At 41.9% G+C, this 13,999-nt stretch overlaps 1 protein-coding gene across 3 annotated transcripts in view; it reads right to left on the minus strand.

Annotated features, from left to right (window-relative positions):
* The window catches only part of inpp5a (inositol polyphosphate-5-phosphatase A), a 499,011-nt gene that overhangs the window by 37,939 nt on the left and 447,073 nt on the right, over nucleotides 1–13,999 (minus strand). The window lies entirely within an intron of this gene.

Here is a 13,999-nt window from a genome sequence, read left to right on the forward strand (position 1 = left end):
GTAGCAACTCACAGTCCTCTCTCAGGACGATTACACTTGTCCTCCCACACCCGAGCCCAGTCTGCTAGTTCCTTTTCTGCTGCCTGTCAGGCAGCCACTATTAACTGCTCCTGTCTAAGCTGAGTTACTGCAGTCAAAAGTTGGTCCGTGTAGGCCCAGAGCTGCTGGACCATCTGCAGTCTCTCTCACTCAACATCAGCAGCCTTCCACCAGGCACGTTGTTATGGTAGCACTGTATAGGAGCTTTAGGATCGGCAAAGGCACACAAAAAAATTACCACTGAGTATGTGCACATCGGTTTGGAAAATTAAATGGTTTATGTGACAAAGCTGCTTTGGAATGGTTATTTTTTCGTTGGCTCGTATTTCAGCATTGCCAACCAAGAGGACTGCTTGATCGTCTGCAACAGAATGAGGGGCACAGTGTGCAACTGATGAGAATGCGATTTTGTCATTGTGTCAACCAGTACCATAGTCTGATGGGATAATTAGGGACTGGAAGGGATGGGATGGTTAGTTGCATCCTCTGTTCTTCCTGCTCCTCCTCCTTAAACTCGGCTGCTCACTGTGTCCGAGTTGGCAAGAGCTAAGCCCTCTTGATGGTCAGATTATGCAGAATACAACAGACCATAATGAATTATCACATGTTCCGGTGAGTACTGCAGGGCTCCACCAGAGCTTTTATGACTTGGAAAAGTTGTTCCTCCATCAAAATTCTTCAAGATTTTGAATGCCTCTATGAAATCTCTCCATCACTGTCCCTAATCTAAGGAGGAAAGGTGAAGTTTCTCCAGTCTCTTCATGTAACTGAAGCATTTCATCCCCGGTACTATTCCAGCAAATGTTCTGTGCACCATCTCAACGGCCTTGCCATCCTTCCCAAAGTGTGAACTCCAGAAATGACCTCAATTCTTAAATTAGAGCCTAAACTGTGCTTTATTAAAAAAAACTCTCCTTTTTTGTACTCTCTGCCTCTGTTTACAAATCAAGGATTTCAAATGCCTTTTTAATAGCCTTCATAACTCATCCAATCACCTGCAAAGAGTTGTATATACAAATCCACAAGTTTCTTATTTAAAGATTTTTTCAAGGGGTCAATGCAGACTCGATGGGCCAAATGGCTTCCTTCTGCGCTGTAGGATTGTATGGTTCTATGGGTGTGGGAGTCACAGGTAAGGCTAGCATTTGTTGCCCATCCCTAATTGTTCTTGTAAAGGTGGCAAGCTATCTCCTTGAATAGCTGCAGTCAATCTGTAGAGGCTTGGTACAACTGAGTGGCTTGCTCGGCCATTTCAGAGGGCAGCTAAGAGTCAGCCACGTTGCTGTGGGCCTGTGCAATGGCCTATGTGACCAAGTAACTTGGTTCTGGTGTTGCTGTTGAGGGATCAATGTTGGCCATGAAACGAGAGGTCTCCACCAATCTCTTTGCCTAAAGCCATGAAATCTATTTCATCCACTGGAAAGGAAACATGGGGCTTTGCTTTAATGTCTGATCAGAAAGACTATCTGTGACAATGCTGCATGCCTTCAATACTGCACTGATGTAGTAGTGATCCTAAAGCCTGGTTTGAACCTATTCTTTCAACTCTGAAGTGTTAATACTATCAATGAGTTAAGGTAACACAGAGGGTGATTGAAAACCTATCTGCAAATTCATTATTGGGAAAATCTAGTCCAGACTGTCCATAAAATCAATAATTAGGTACAGTAATTCATTGTACCAACGGTCCTATTCCAGAACAAATGATATAATGACTAAATCAAGGTACATTATTGTGTTACTTCAATAACTTGAAAAACATCTTAACATAAAGCAGGCATGGTGAGAACAATGGACTGATCTACGCCAGTCTCTCAGACACGCTCCACAGCGCAATCGTTCCATACTCATCATACAGTTGGCAGTTTGTGCCAAACTGGGAGGAAGAGGCGGTGAAACGTAAACTCCATGTTGAGCCCCCGGCCAACCAGAGGCTTCAATGGCCTCTGAGGCCCCCCCAACATGGCCATCGCACCATGTTTCCACTAATGGAGACCAGTACATGCTGTTCTAGTGCCTCGACTGAAAGCCGGAGAATCTGGTGTGCTGGGATACGAGTGGGCTATGCATATTTAAATACTGATTTAAATATGCTAATTGGCCTTGCACCCAGATCTGGTTTGCGCCATTAGAAAGAGACCGGGAGGATTGCAAACTGTTTGGCGCTGGGCATGAAACCTATTTTTAGGCCCACATGCTACTCTCCAGGATTGACAAGACCTCCGCCATGAGCAGTGAGGTGAGGATACCACCCCAATGATCTTCACAGGGTGCGAGTTTACCTGCTGTTCACCACACACTCTTACTGCAGCGAGGTCGGAGAATCTGGCGGCCAGCCAAATCTCCATTCATTGCAGTTGTATACAATGATAATATTCCAGGCATAATGTATGACTATTTCTGTGACACTTCAAAACTGCTGAAATGTATCTTCCAATGTGTTGGAATCTTAGCAAATTTGAACTACTCAGTTGACAGTTTTGCTGATATGGAACATCCACTGAGCTAACTGGTAATATCTAGTAACACCCAGTTTATTGGACTTTATCTTTAAGAAATTTGAAGTTGTTAAATAATTCTCAGTATCAGAAAAAGAATCTGATTACTTCAAGTAATAAGGGTAGGTCTTACGAGGAAACGTTGAGGGAGCTGGGGCTTTTCTCTTTAGAGCAGAGGAGGATGAGAGGCGACTTAATAGAGGTTTATAAGATAATGAGGGGGATAGATATAGTGGACATGCAGAGACTATTTCCTCGGGTGGATGCAGCTGTTACTGGGGGGCATAACTATAAGGCTCGTGGTGGGAGATATAGGAGTGATGTCCGAGGTAGATTCTTTACTCAGAGTGGTTGGGGTATGGAATGCACTGCCTGCTGTGATAGTGGAGACGGACACTTTAGGAACTTTCAAGCGGTTATTGGATAGCCAGAATGATAGTGTGGGATAGCTTAATCTTGGGTTCGGACATAGCTTGGCACAACATCGAGGGCTAAAGGGCCTGTACCGTTCTATGTTCTATAAGCCTGGCTAATATAAGAGGTAACCATTCCCAATGTAAAACAATTTTCACATTGATGTATATAAATGAAAACAATGCATTACAAGTAGTTTAGGATTTATAGACTGCACATTCATACAAACTGATTCAAATAGAGAGGCAACAGATTCCAAATATTTCATTGTGAATTCTTTCACAATTTGCATTTTATTAACATTAACACATTGATCCTTTGAAGATTTAAAAAAAAACCACTGCATTTTTGTCAGGACAACTTAAATACAATTAGTCTGTCCAAGTTTAAGTCATTTCTTATCAGTCACAGGAGATTGTAACAATCGTGTGGTTATTGAGCAGAATCAGGCCTGGACTAGAACAGGCACAATCAATCCAATTGATTTATTGTGCCCAATTCTTCTGAACAAAATACTATTTAATTTCTTTGTCCACTTTCCAACTTTAAGAACATTTTAAACTAATTCTTGTGAGTTAATTATTTAAATGCACACTTCTGAAGGCGGAAAGAAAAATGCTATAAACTTTGCTTCTTTATTATTACAAGATTCACATGTATAGTCAGCTTCCCTTTGATTTAGTTAGTTCCCATCTATCACAGAACACAAACATTACCGTTCTCTCATTCAAACGTTTCAACCCAAGTTGCTGTTTTGACCCATCCTCATAGACCTGCCGAGTTTCTAGGATGTCTGCTAACTTGCCAAGCCCGGCTTCAACGAGTTTCAGTTTACTATTAAACAGCAAACGGTGAAGAGACAAGTGTATATCATTCCTTGCTCCCTTTGCTGCAGTCTAGACTTGGCAAACACCCTGCTGCAGGAGAGGAGCCATTCATTTAATCATTTTGGCTGCAATGACAATGTATTCCCCGCTGTGCATGTTAGCAGTTTCAAACATAATCAATGCCTAATGGCTTCATAAATATTACAACCGAGACTCTTAACAAATTATCATTTAATTTTATGAACTGTACAAGACTAATTCTTCATTAACTAATGTTTAATGCCAACCCTGGCTCCTTCTCCTCAACAAAGATTACATACAACCATCATACAAATTGGACAAGCTTTATTGAATAATGGCTTGGAATTAAGATAAGGAAAGCCATTCTAAAATGTCCTTGCTAAAAATCAAAATAGTTAAACTAATCTTAATGTTGTCAGATATTCTGGTAGGCATGTTATCATGGAAAGATGAATCTGTAAATCATTTTACAGATTCTTACTATGTATCCATATGATTATAACACACAGCAAACTATTTTATAGTTCTGATGCAGAGCCAAAAAGAACTCAAAATGTTAACTCTGCTTTCTCTCCTTATAGATACTGCCGGGCCTGCTGGGTGTTTTCAGCATCCTCGGTTCTTGAAAGGTATTTTTACAATTCTTCTTCAGGTTCAATACTTGGTTCAATTTTACTTTATGATGCAAACAGACTAGATAGTTAACAAAAACTCGACAATAAACTGTGTCACACAACTGTATTACATCACAAAAACCCCTTTAAACAACTAAAGGCTCTTGGCCAGGTTAAATATGCACAAGGGAGTTCATACATGTTCTTTCTGAATACAGGTTTACCATAATAAGAGGTTTGAAGTGGTCAGTCAGAACACAGCCCTCCATCATTTCCATGTTACGCCTTCCTGGCTCCAGAACACCCACTAACATGGGAAAGCCAAATTCTGCACAAATATGTGCAGTGATCAGACTTGTCACGGGTTGACCTGTTGGATGACTTCTTGAGCCTAAGCAATATGAATTTACACGTTGTATCCCATTCTTTAAATCTAAACACAAGGCACGAGAACAGGATGTTTACTGGTTCAACTATACTTCTCTAATGTGCAAGGGTCCACTAATTATATTTTGGAGAAAATTACAGTAATCAAAGATAGTGAACCTTGATCTTCTTGTGTATAACATGTTGCAGTTCTACAAGTCTGAATCTACTTTGGAGAGCAAGTCAACACTCCTGTACTGTGAGACGGATTGCCTTTGAATCTTGCAGCAAATTTGTAAGCTATATTCATTCACATTGCGACAACCATGAACTAATTCTGGTTAGATCACAATAACTGGCATTGGCTGTCACCTAACAAAATGGATCGAGTGGTATCATTTGAGGTTTTTTCAATCTGGAATGAAAGGTAACAAAGGGATTTCAGAGGGCAGGGTTAAAGCTTTGCCACCAATGGGGGAGTGGAAAGGTGGCAATCTGCACAATCGGCAGCATCATAAAAGCAATGAGTGCATACTTGGCTGAAGCAGATTGCAAGATTGCAGAAGTGTTTGAAAATAAGAATGAGGATTACAAAGGCAATTCAGCAGGGGAGAGGGAAGTGGTGGAGGTTGGTGAAGACAGGGGAATCTGTTGAATGGAGTTCTGCTTTACCCAAGACATAGGCCAGATGGCGTTTGTTTAGCACTGAAGCGGGTTTGAGTCACAGAAGAGGTGAGGTAAGATTATAGGTAGTTGATGGTTCAGAGCTAGATAAATGATCCACTTGATGAAACTGATGTTCAAAGTTCAACTCAGGGTCAATAGGATAGAGTTGACCTACACAAATCAATGCTACACACCTCTTAAACTCCAAAAACAAGGTACTTCAAATATGAATAAATGCTCAAACAAGTGCAGATTTCAACCATTGAAAACGTTTGCTAAAGTTTGTTTTCGTCTTGCATCAATTCTAAAGTTGCTTTCGAGCTGGAGAATAAAGCAGCATTACTCTACAAGTGTCACAAACTGAGCTTATAGAAAGCTGCAACTGGTGAAGCCACCTTCATAAACTTTAAGATTAAAGGTGGTTTGGATGATTGCTCTTTAACACCTTAAAACTGCAAAAGACTCAAGAATAATTGGCGGTGAACTAATGTTTATTATAAGTCCCCAGACTCTCACAGCTAGTGCAACTACATTTCTTCACACCTTATGCTCAATAAGGATGACATTCCATTTTCCCAGTTCTTCCATCTCCACTGCTTCTGCTCCAATGATGCAACCTTCACACCAGTGTGTTGGAGATGTCTTCCTTTTTCCTCAACCAAGGATTCTCCCTACCATGACTGATGCCCTCAACAATGTCCACAACATTTCCCTCACCTGTTTTCACCCCTTCTCCTCTCTCCCAGAAGCACAATAGGGTTTCCCCTGTCCTCACCTTCCACGATGTGGGTATGCTGGCGTTGGACTGGCGTAAACACAGTAAAAAGTCTGACAACACCAGGTTTTAGTCCAACCGATAATTTTCCATCATTGAAACCACCTTCAATATGCAACCACCATCAAATCCATCTTCCCATCTCCTCCCCACCTCTTTCAACATTCCAACTGGACTCTTTCCTCGATGAGGAATGAATCAGGGTATTAATAATCCCCAAAGAACCAGTTCCCTTCTCAGGGCACATTCCCATGCAAATGCAGGAGATTACCTGTCCTTTTCCCTCCTTACTGTTCAATGCCACAAGCACTCCTTCCAGATGAAGCACCAATTTATACATGCTTCTAGCAATCTAATCTGTATGAGTTGCTCACGGTGTGGTTTCCCTGACATTGAGGGGGGCAAACACAAATTGGATGACCATTTTGTGAAGCACTTCCTATTCAGTTCCCCACCAAGACCCCAATCTTCCTGCGGACTGTCATTTTGCAAATTCCATCCAAAGTATCAATTTCAGCGCAAAAACTGGTGTGATCCTATTAGCCCTGGTAACAGGATCGGGACCACAATTTTTAGGCTCTTAGGGAAAAAAACAATTTTCTCCCATGGGAAAAATGCCACGCCTGAGGTGTAAAGTGTTTGCATACCTGACCTGAGGTCATCTGAGCACTTTAATAACAGGGGCAAAAACAGAAAATGCTGGAAAATCTCAGCAGATCTGACAACATCTGTGGAGAGAGAATAGAGTCAATGTTTCGAGTCTGGTTGACCCTTCATCAGAGGAAAAATGTGGGGGGCACGGGTTGTTGCATTTAAACAGCTTCACAGTGAAATAGGGAAAAGGTTAATGGATTTTGTACCTAGAATATTTCAAAACATAATCCTTCCTCGTGGCTGATCTCCTCTAGCTTATATTGCTCCTGGCATTAATATAAGTTATTTATTCATGTATTACATGCTTTAACTCTCATTTTTATAAAGATAGATAGTTTAATGTGGCTGTTATTTTGTGGACTTTGCAAATCTTACCTACTTGTGTTAGTTGGACATTGTTACACAGATGGTAGTTTACAATACTGGCTTTTGACAGCTGCTGATGGCAGATCACGATACCGGCTTTTGACAGGAAGAGTCCTGCTGGGACAGCCGCGATCGCACAAGTAACTTCAAAGACAGGTTGATCACTCAGCTACCGGAGACGCAAAATCAGAGCTGGGATTACCATGAGGGATTGTCAGCCACACTCCTGCGACTGCAGGGCTGAATGGAGGAACCCCTCAATCTTCTGTCACAGGAGATGGTGCTGGCAATGCACGGCACCCAGGCCAACACAGCAAGTGTGGCATCCACAGTGGGAAGTTTGGAGCATGATGTTATACCCATGATGGGTAAACTCTGAAACACAACTCAGTCCCTGAGAGCCATGGCTGAGGGCTTCAACTGTATAGTTCAGACAACGGTGGGCTTCCAGGACTGGCAGCTCCAGATGACGTTCAGGCTTCTGAAACTCACTCCAGTTGCCCCTCCACCCCATGGAGAAAGCCAGGGACCCTGTCAAAAGGGAGCAGGATCCCCTGGAGCACATACCAGGGCCTTCAAACTCATGACCTTCCTGGGCACGAACCTGATCGTGTCATTGGGGAGGGCCCAGGAAGATCGCATTCCAAAATATCACCGACACAAATTCCATTTTTGCCTCTCGCGATAATGAGATTTGCGCCCATGGCTAATGGGCCTTAAATCGTGCCTTTTAATTCTCCAGCTGGCTCTCATGTTGACATCATTGTCCTTGGAGTGCTGCACCATCCCAGTGAAGCTCAGTATCAGCTTCAGGAAAAGCACCCCACCTTTTGCTTAACTGCTTTCCAGCTTTCTGCACCCACCATTGAGTTCAGCAAATGTAGACCATAAACTCTGTCCCTGATTTTGCCTCTTTTTCCTTGCATGTTTTGGTTTTTTTTTGGTTTCAGACTGTGGCATGTCTGGCTGCAGGCAAATCTTTTGTTTCTTTTTGTATTCCAAGCTTCCATCTCTTTGGCCCTGGTAGACTAACACTTCTGTCTTCGCTCTCTTCTGTCTTCGCTCTCTTCTGTCTTTTAAGCTATCACAAGGCCTTTTTTTTGCCTTGTCTCACCCGCCCCATCAACCTGAAATGTTAACGCTGGTTCTCGTTCCAAAGATAATGTATGACTTGCTGATTTTTTCCAGCAAGTTTTGCTTTTATTTGAGAATAATTAGCTGTTCAATAGCTTTCAAATTTAGTTAATGTCCCAAAGAAAGTTTTGCGTGTGTATCTGTACGTAGATAGAATTCACAGAAACCTTACAGTGCAGATGGTGGCCACTCAGCCCATTGAGTCTGCACCAATTCTCTGATAGAACATCTTACCCAGGCTTTCTCACCTGCCTATACCTGTAACCCCACACATCTAGCATGGCCAATCCATCTAAACTACACATCTTTGGATTGTGGGAGGAAACTGGAGTACCCAGAGGAAGCCCACACAGACATGGGGAGAATGGCAAACTCCACACAGACAGTTACCCAAGGCTGGAATCAAACTCGAGTCCCTGGCACTGTGAGGCAGCGATGCTAACCACTGTACCACAGTGTTGTATTCCAGAATACAACAGAACAGAGTGCAGCAGTGTATCTTACTGCTAGCAGCACACATAAACCTAGGGCAGATACTGAAATCAAATTCAGGGCCTGTTGTGTAAAATGGTCATGAAAATATAATGAATACATTGGTTTACCTTTATACTTATAATTCAATTGGCTAATTTATTAATAGATATGAATTAATTTGAAGCTACATATCATATGACAGTCAATATTTTGTACTTTGTTTGACAGCAATCTTAAACCCTGGTAAACACATACTTAACCATTCAAATGCTGCAGTTCTTCAAGTACATTCGATTTGTTTCTCATCCCTATTTAGAATGAGACTGGGCTCAAACAGTGCTGCCTCAAACAGGGCGGCCTGTTGGTACAGTGCTTAGCACTGCTGCCTCACAGCAGTGGACTGCAGTGAGTGACCTGAGGTAAACCTGGTAATGAACCTTGGATTTCATTTAACTGACGATCATCAGGTACCTGATGACAATTCAGCATTGGATGTTTAAATCTTTGTATCATTGGCAGTGAGCCACCGGGGTTTGGGGAAGGGGGAGGCTGGGGGGCGGGGAGAGAATGTGATATGATTGATAGGGAAGTGGGCCAGGGGAGAGGGTGAACTGGTGGGAGGAGACAATTGGAAGGCAGAGTGAGGTGAGATTGGGAAAGGAGGGAAGAGGGCACTTGTAAAGCTAGGTGGAGAAGTTGTGGGGAGGGAGGTTGGGACAATCAGGAAGGATAGGACGTAATCCAGAAGGAATTGGCAATAGTTTCTGGCATTTCAGTGGAACCAGGATGAGCAGGAGTGCATCTCCCAGGTTCTCAGCCTATTGTGCACTTCTCAACCTATTTTTCCACCTTTGGTGGGCAGGGTACACTCAGCATGCAATGTGTACACAGAGTGTCCACCATATTGCACACAATTTATGCCTTAAGATGCAGCATCGGCTCAATTTTTGGCCACTGTGTTCAATTTTCCACCCCAAGGACTTGAATTCTGCCAGGCCATTTAGTGCAGCATAAAAGTAGAATTGAATAGCTCCTATCTCCTGATGAGATGTTAAACTGTGGTCCAATCTGCTCTGTCAGGTTAACGTAAAGTCCACAGCATTATTTAAAGAGGTGCAGTGGAGTTCTAACTTCTGTGCCTCAGTTAATACCACCAAATGTAACTCAAATGCCATTTCTCTCATTGCTGTCACTCGACCTTACCCTGGTTCCTGTATTTGTTTACACAGTGACAATATTAAAAGTAACTCATTGATTACAGAGCACTCTAGGATGCCCTATTGATGTGAAAGGCACTATATAAAAAAATGGAGTTCTCCACTTCCTGTGCAGAAATAGGACGCCAAATTTGTTAAGAATAAAGATTAATTTTACATCCTCACAATAATTAAAAAGTAAATTGATGGCAATGTAACAAAATGACACTTTCATCTTACACATTTCATATGCACAGTAAACAACATGGTCACATGCTGTTTACCAACAAACAAACTTAATAGGAAACAGCATATGAGCATGTCATGCTTCCCGAAACACAACTAGTTAGTTAAGTATATTTAATCAGGTCAGATAGAAGTTACTGAATAACAGCCGTGCAAATGAATTTTGTTTAAGCCCCAACAAAAATCCTCAGGGGGTCCGAGGGTGCAATGTTTGCAAAGCGCAATTAACCTGCACCCTCAATTGTAACGCGGACAGGGTCTCAAGTTCAAATGCCATGAATTTTGTGTGCAGCCAACTCTTCCCACGGATTTCACGAGCTGCGTATGTCAGTAGGAGACAAAATGTCACTGGTGCTTAGTAATGTTTAAAGCGAGAATGCACCTTTTTAAGGAGAGGTTTCCTGATTGCTGCTGATGCTCTGGTTACTTTGAATACTGTATCGTGGAAGAGGCCAGAGTGACTGATCATGCGTGAGCACGGACACCAATGCTTTCAGATGCTGCATTGCAGATATTGGTCAGAAAAGTGGAAAGAAAGAAGTACACCTTGCAGTCTTAGGAAGGAGCAGTGGCCCTCCAGATTCATGCTCACAAAGCAGTGATAATGATAGTAGAAGAGGTTAACGCAAGGAGCTTAGCCCCTGGGACCTGGATTTAGTGCAGGAAGAAGTTTGATCATCTCACACAAGTTGTCAAGGTCAGTGAATGCTATATTCTATGAACTGCACCATGAGTCTTAATCACTGCTCAATTTGTTGCACCTAACCAATCATCTACCACAATCTCTCAATCAGAATTGATACTGATCATTCATATGGTTCACTTCATCCTCTCATATTTAGCACTGTGACAAGCCTCACCCCTCTTCTGAAAGTTTGTACCTGTGCTAAATCCTTTCCCCAAGCCTGGACAATTTCATCACTCAAACAGAATGCATGACACTCAATGGTACTCGAGAAAGTGGTGCATGACCAGGGGCAGTGGGAATTTAATGGGAATAGGTGAGATTCCCATGTTTGTCCATTATGGGGAAAGCCAGGGTCATCAATCGGGTTCACACAATGAAAGTTGAGCGGATCTTCATCCTTAGTCCACCATCTCATTTCGTATTGTGGTAGATTTCTTCTAACCACAGGAGACTCAGGCACAGGTTACAATAGTTTATTTGCAATACAAGCATGGACGGAACTACCCTAGAGAAATCTTTGAAGCAGCACTCTCCTCTAATACAGCTATCATCTCTAGAACAGCTCTCACAGGGACAGCATTCTAATACAGATCTCTTCACCAAGTCAAAGATACAGATCACTTACACAGTTAGTAAGTACAATTGTTTAATTGCAATCTTGTATTAATAAATATTTCACCCAAAAATTTGGTTGTTATCTTCTAGAGACCATCTGTTCTTCTAACAAGTGAACAACTTTACTGGTGAATTCTACTGATCTTGGTTCCTTGAGATGGAACATTTGACTGTCATGTGCTCTTTACTCTAATGCAGCAGTCTTAGATCTATCCCCCTTTTACTAAATCTTTCCGTTCACCCTTATACTTCCCCTTCAACTCTCAATCTCTTCTGACATCAAGCTGTCGATGGTGTAAGCATGCAAACCTTTTTTCATTTCAGACTAAATCAAGAACTAGAATCTGTCTATGCAATGGAAGAAGAGGAAAAGAAAATAAAGATGAAGGGGCATTACTACCCCCATTTTGCTAGCTCAGGCACTGACACACTGTAATTTAGAGGACAGGATAGGCGTGGGATCTGCATTTGTTGAACACTAGGTTCAAGGATGCTGGGGGCAGGGCTGGAGGAAAGGATTACCACATGTGCCAGCTTATCTGAGGACGAGGTGGCACACTCATTCCTCTGTTGAGGACTTGATGGGCTAGGTGACAGCAGAAGGTTGATGGGGTGATCACACCCAGATGCTTGGTGCACTGGAAACCACAGAGATGTGGCTTACATCTCCAGTGGGAGCCTGCAAGGAAGCAAATGCATAAAAAGTTCAGAGTCAATTTGGCCAAATTCTCCGGCCTTTTATGCCCCGCCACCGCTGCCAGAGAAGACGGAGAATTTGGTGCTTAGCCAAATCTCCATTCACTGCAGCAAGACCAAAAAATCCTGCCCAAAGTCACCTTGGCAGCTAATGACTGACAGTACTGTCTTAACTCTGCTCTGAGATTGGAGTTCTGGCTATATCAATTGAAGGATTTTTCAGCAAAGTACTGTTATCGAAAACATTGGTTACCACTGTACAAGAATAGCTCCTTAAAGGTCCTGTGTGTATATGGCCTTCTGCTGCGAATACTTCTTGCCCTTCTCTACTCATTTTCCTGGTCATACTTAATATCAGGAGGAAGCCCTAGTTGGCCATCCAAGTTTGGAAACAACTGATTTGTGCACCAGCATTTAAGTCAGCAAAAAACACTTCAGCAACCAAGGTATGTGCAATTACAAAGTAGTAATCTTATAAATAACCTGTAAATACTTCATGAATTATTTAATTAATATTGGTGGAGGGTCAATCAAGACGTTTGATGATGTGAGAGATTATGAGAGAGCATAAGCTCTGCCACACTAATTGAAGCCATGATTTATCTGTTCTGCATATTGCTGACAGTCACTAAGATATGAGCAAAATAACCCCTTACAAATATGCCCCAAAAAATCAGCCACTTTAGATCCCAATCTTTGGCCTTCCTGATCATAAAACAGAGATTAAATTTTAAAAGAAAAGTGTCTCTCAGATTCCTGCAAGCCAGACTTGTGAGGAAGGCTCACATACCCGAGGTAAAAGTAAGTAAGCTATTCAAGCTTGGACAGCAGTACAGGATTAGAGAAAATGTATGCAAAATTCAGAAGGTTGGCGATTAGAGAAACCTCTTCCCCACAAATGTGAAATGAGTTGAAGGCCATTGATTTGAGGCCAGTGGTACTGTTAAAAGATTTGGAATAACTATCTATTCAGAAGGCGAATTGGGGATTATACAGATTTCCAACACCTATTTTCAGAGGAAGCTCAGGAGAGAAATCAGTTCTCTTGATGTACCAAATCAAGAGCTGGTGTTTGACCATCGCACAAAATCAAGCATCGACATAAGAGATTGGGCTTGATGGGCTGAATGGCTGTTCTTGTATTCTCTTCTTTTTAATGCAGTTTTTAATTTTTAATTTAGTTTTATTGCTAAAACTGTATCCTTCAAGGATTGGTGACAATGTCACTTGGTGAGGCAATCAAAGAATCGTGCTAGCAATCCCATTGCTTGCCTAAGCAATGGTCTTACAAATGAATCTACTGGCTTAGAATAATAGCAAAGTGCGAGAGCAAAGTCTAACTGGTTTATAAAATTCTACACGAGTTGGATCGACAATTTAGACTCATGGGAATTCCTAACATATTCAAAATGATGATTTTGCATTTTAAAAGTGGCTTTGCATTTCGAATTTGCTTTATTGGTTAAGTTCAATGATCTGGTTGCCTGACGTGCAAGTTCTTCAGAGGTATGTCAAGATAATAGATGGACAAAGAAAATCAGTTACTTTATGGACACTATACAACTGAACTTGAAAATATTGGATCACAAGGCAGAACCTGAATTATCATTGGGATATTTGCAACTAGGGATGGGAGGAAAACATCATTTACTAAAACATATCCCAATGTAGCGCTAAAAGTAATAGCTACTGAAATACATTCAAGGAAAT

This window comes from Carcharhinus amblyrhynchos, chromosome 17, assembly GCF_965287045.1.
Source record: "Carcharhinus amblyrhynchos chromosome 17, sCarAmb.v2.hapA, whole genome shotgun sequence".
Taxonomy (NCBI): domain Eukaryota; kingdom Metazoa; phylum Chordata; class Chondrichthyes; order Carcharhiniformes; family Carcharhinidae; genus Carcharhinus; species Carcharhinus amblyrhynchos.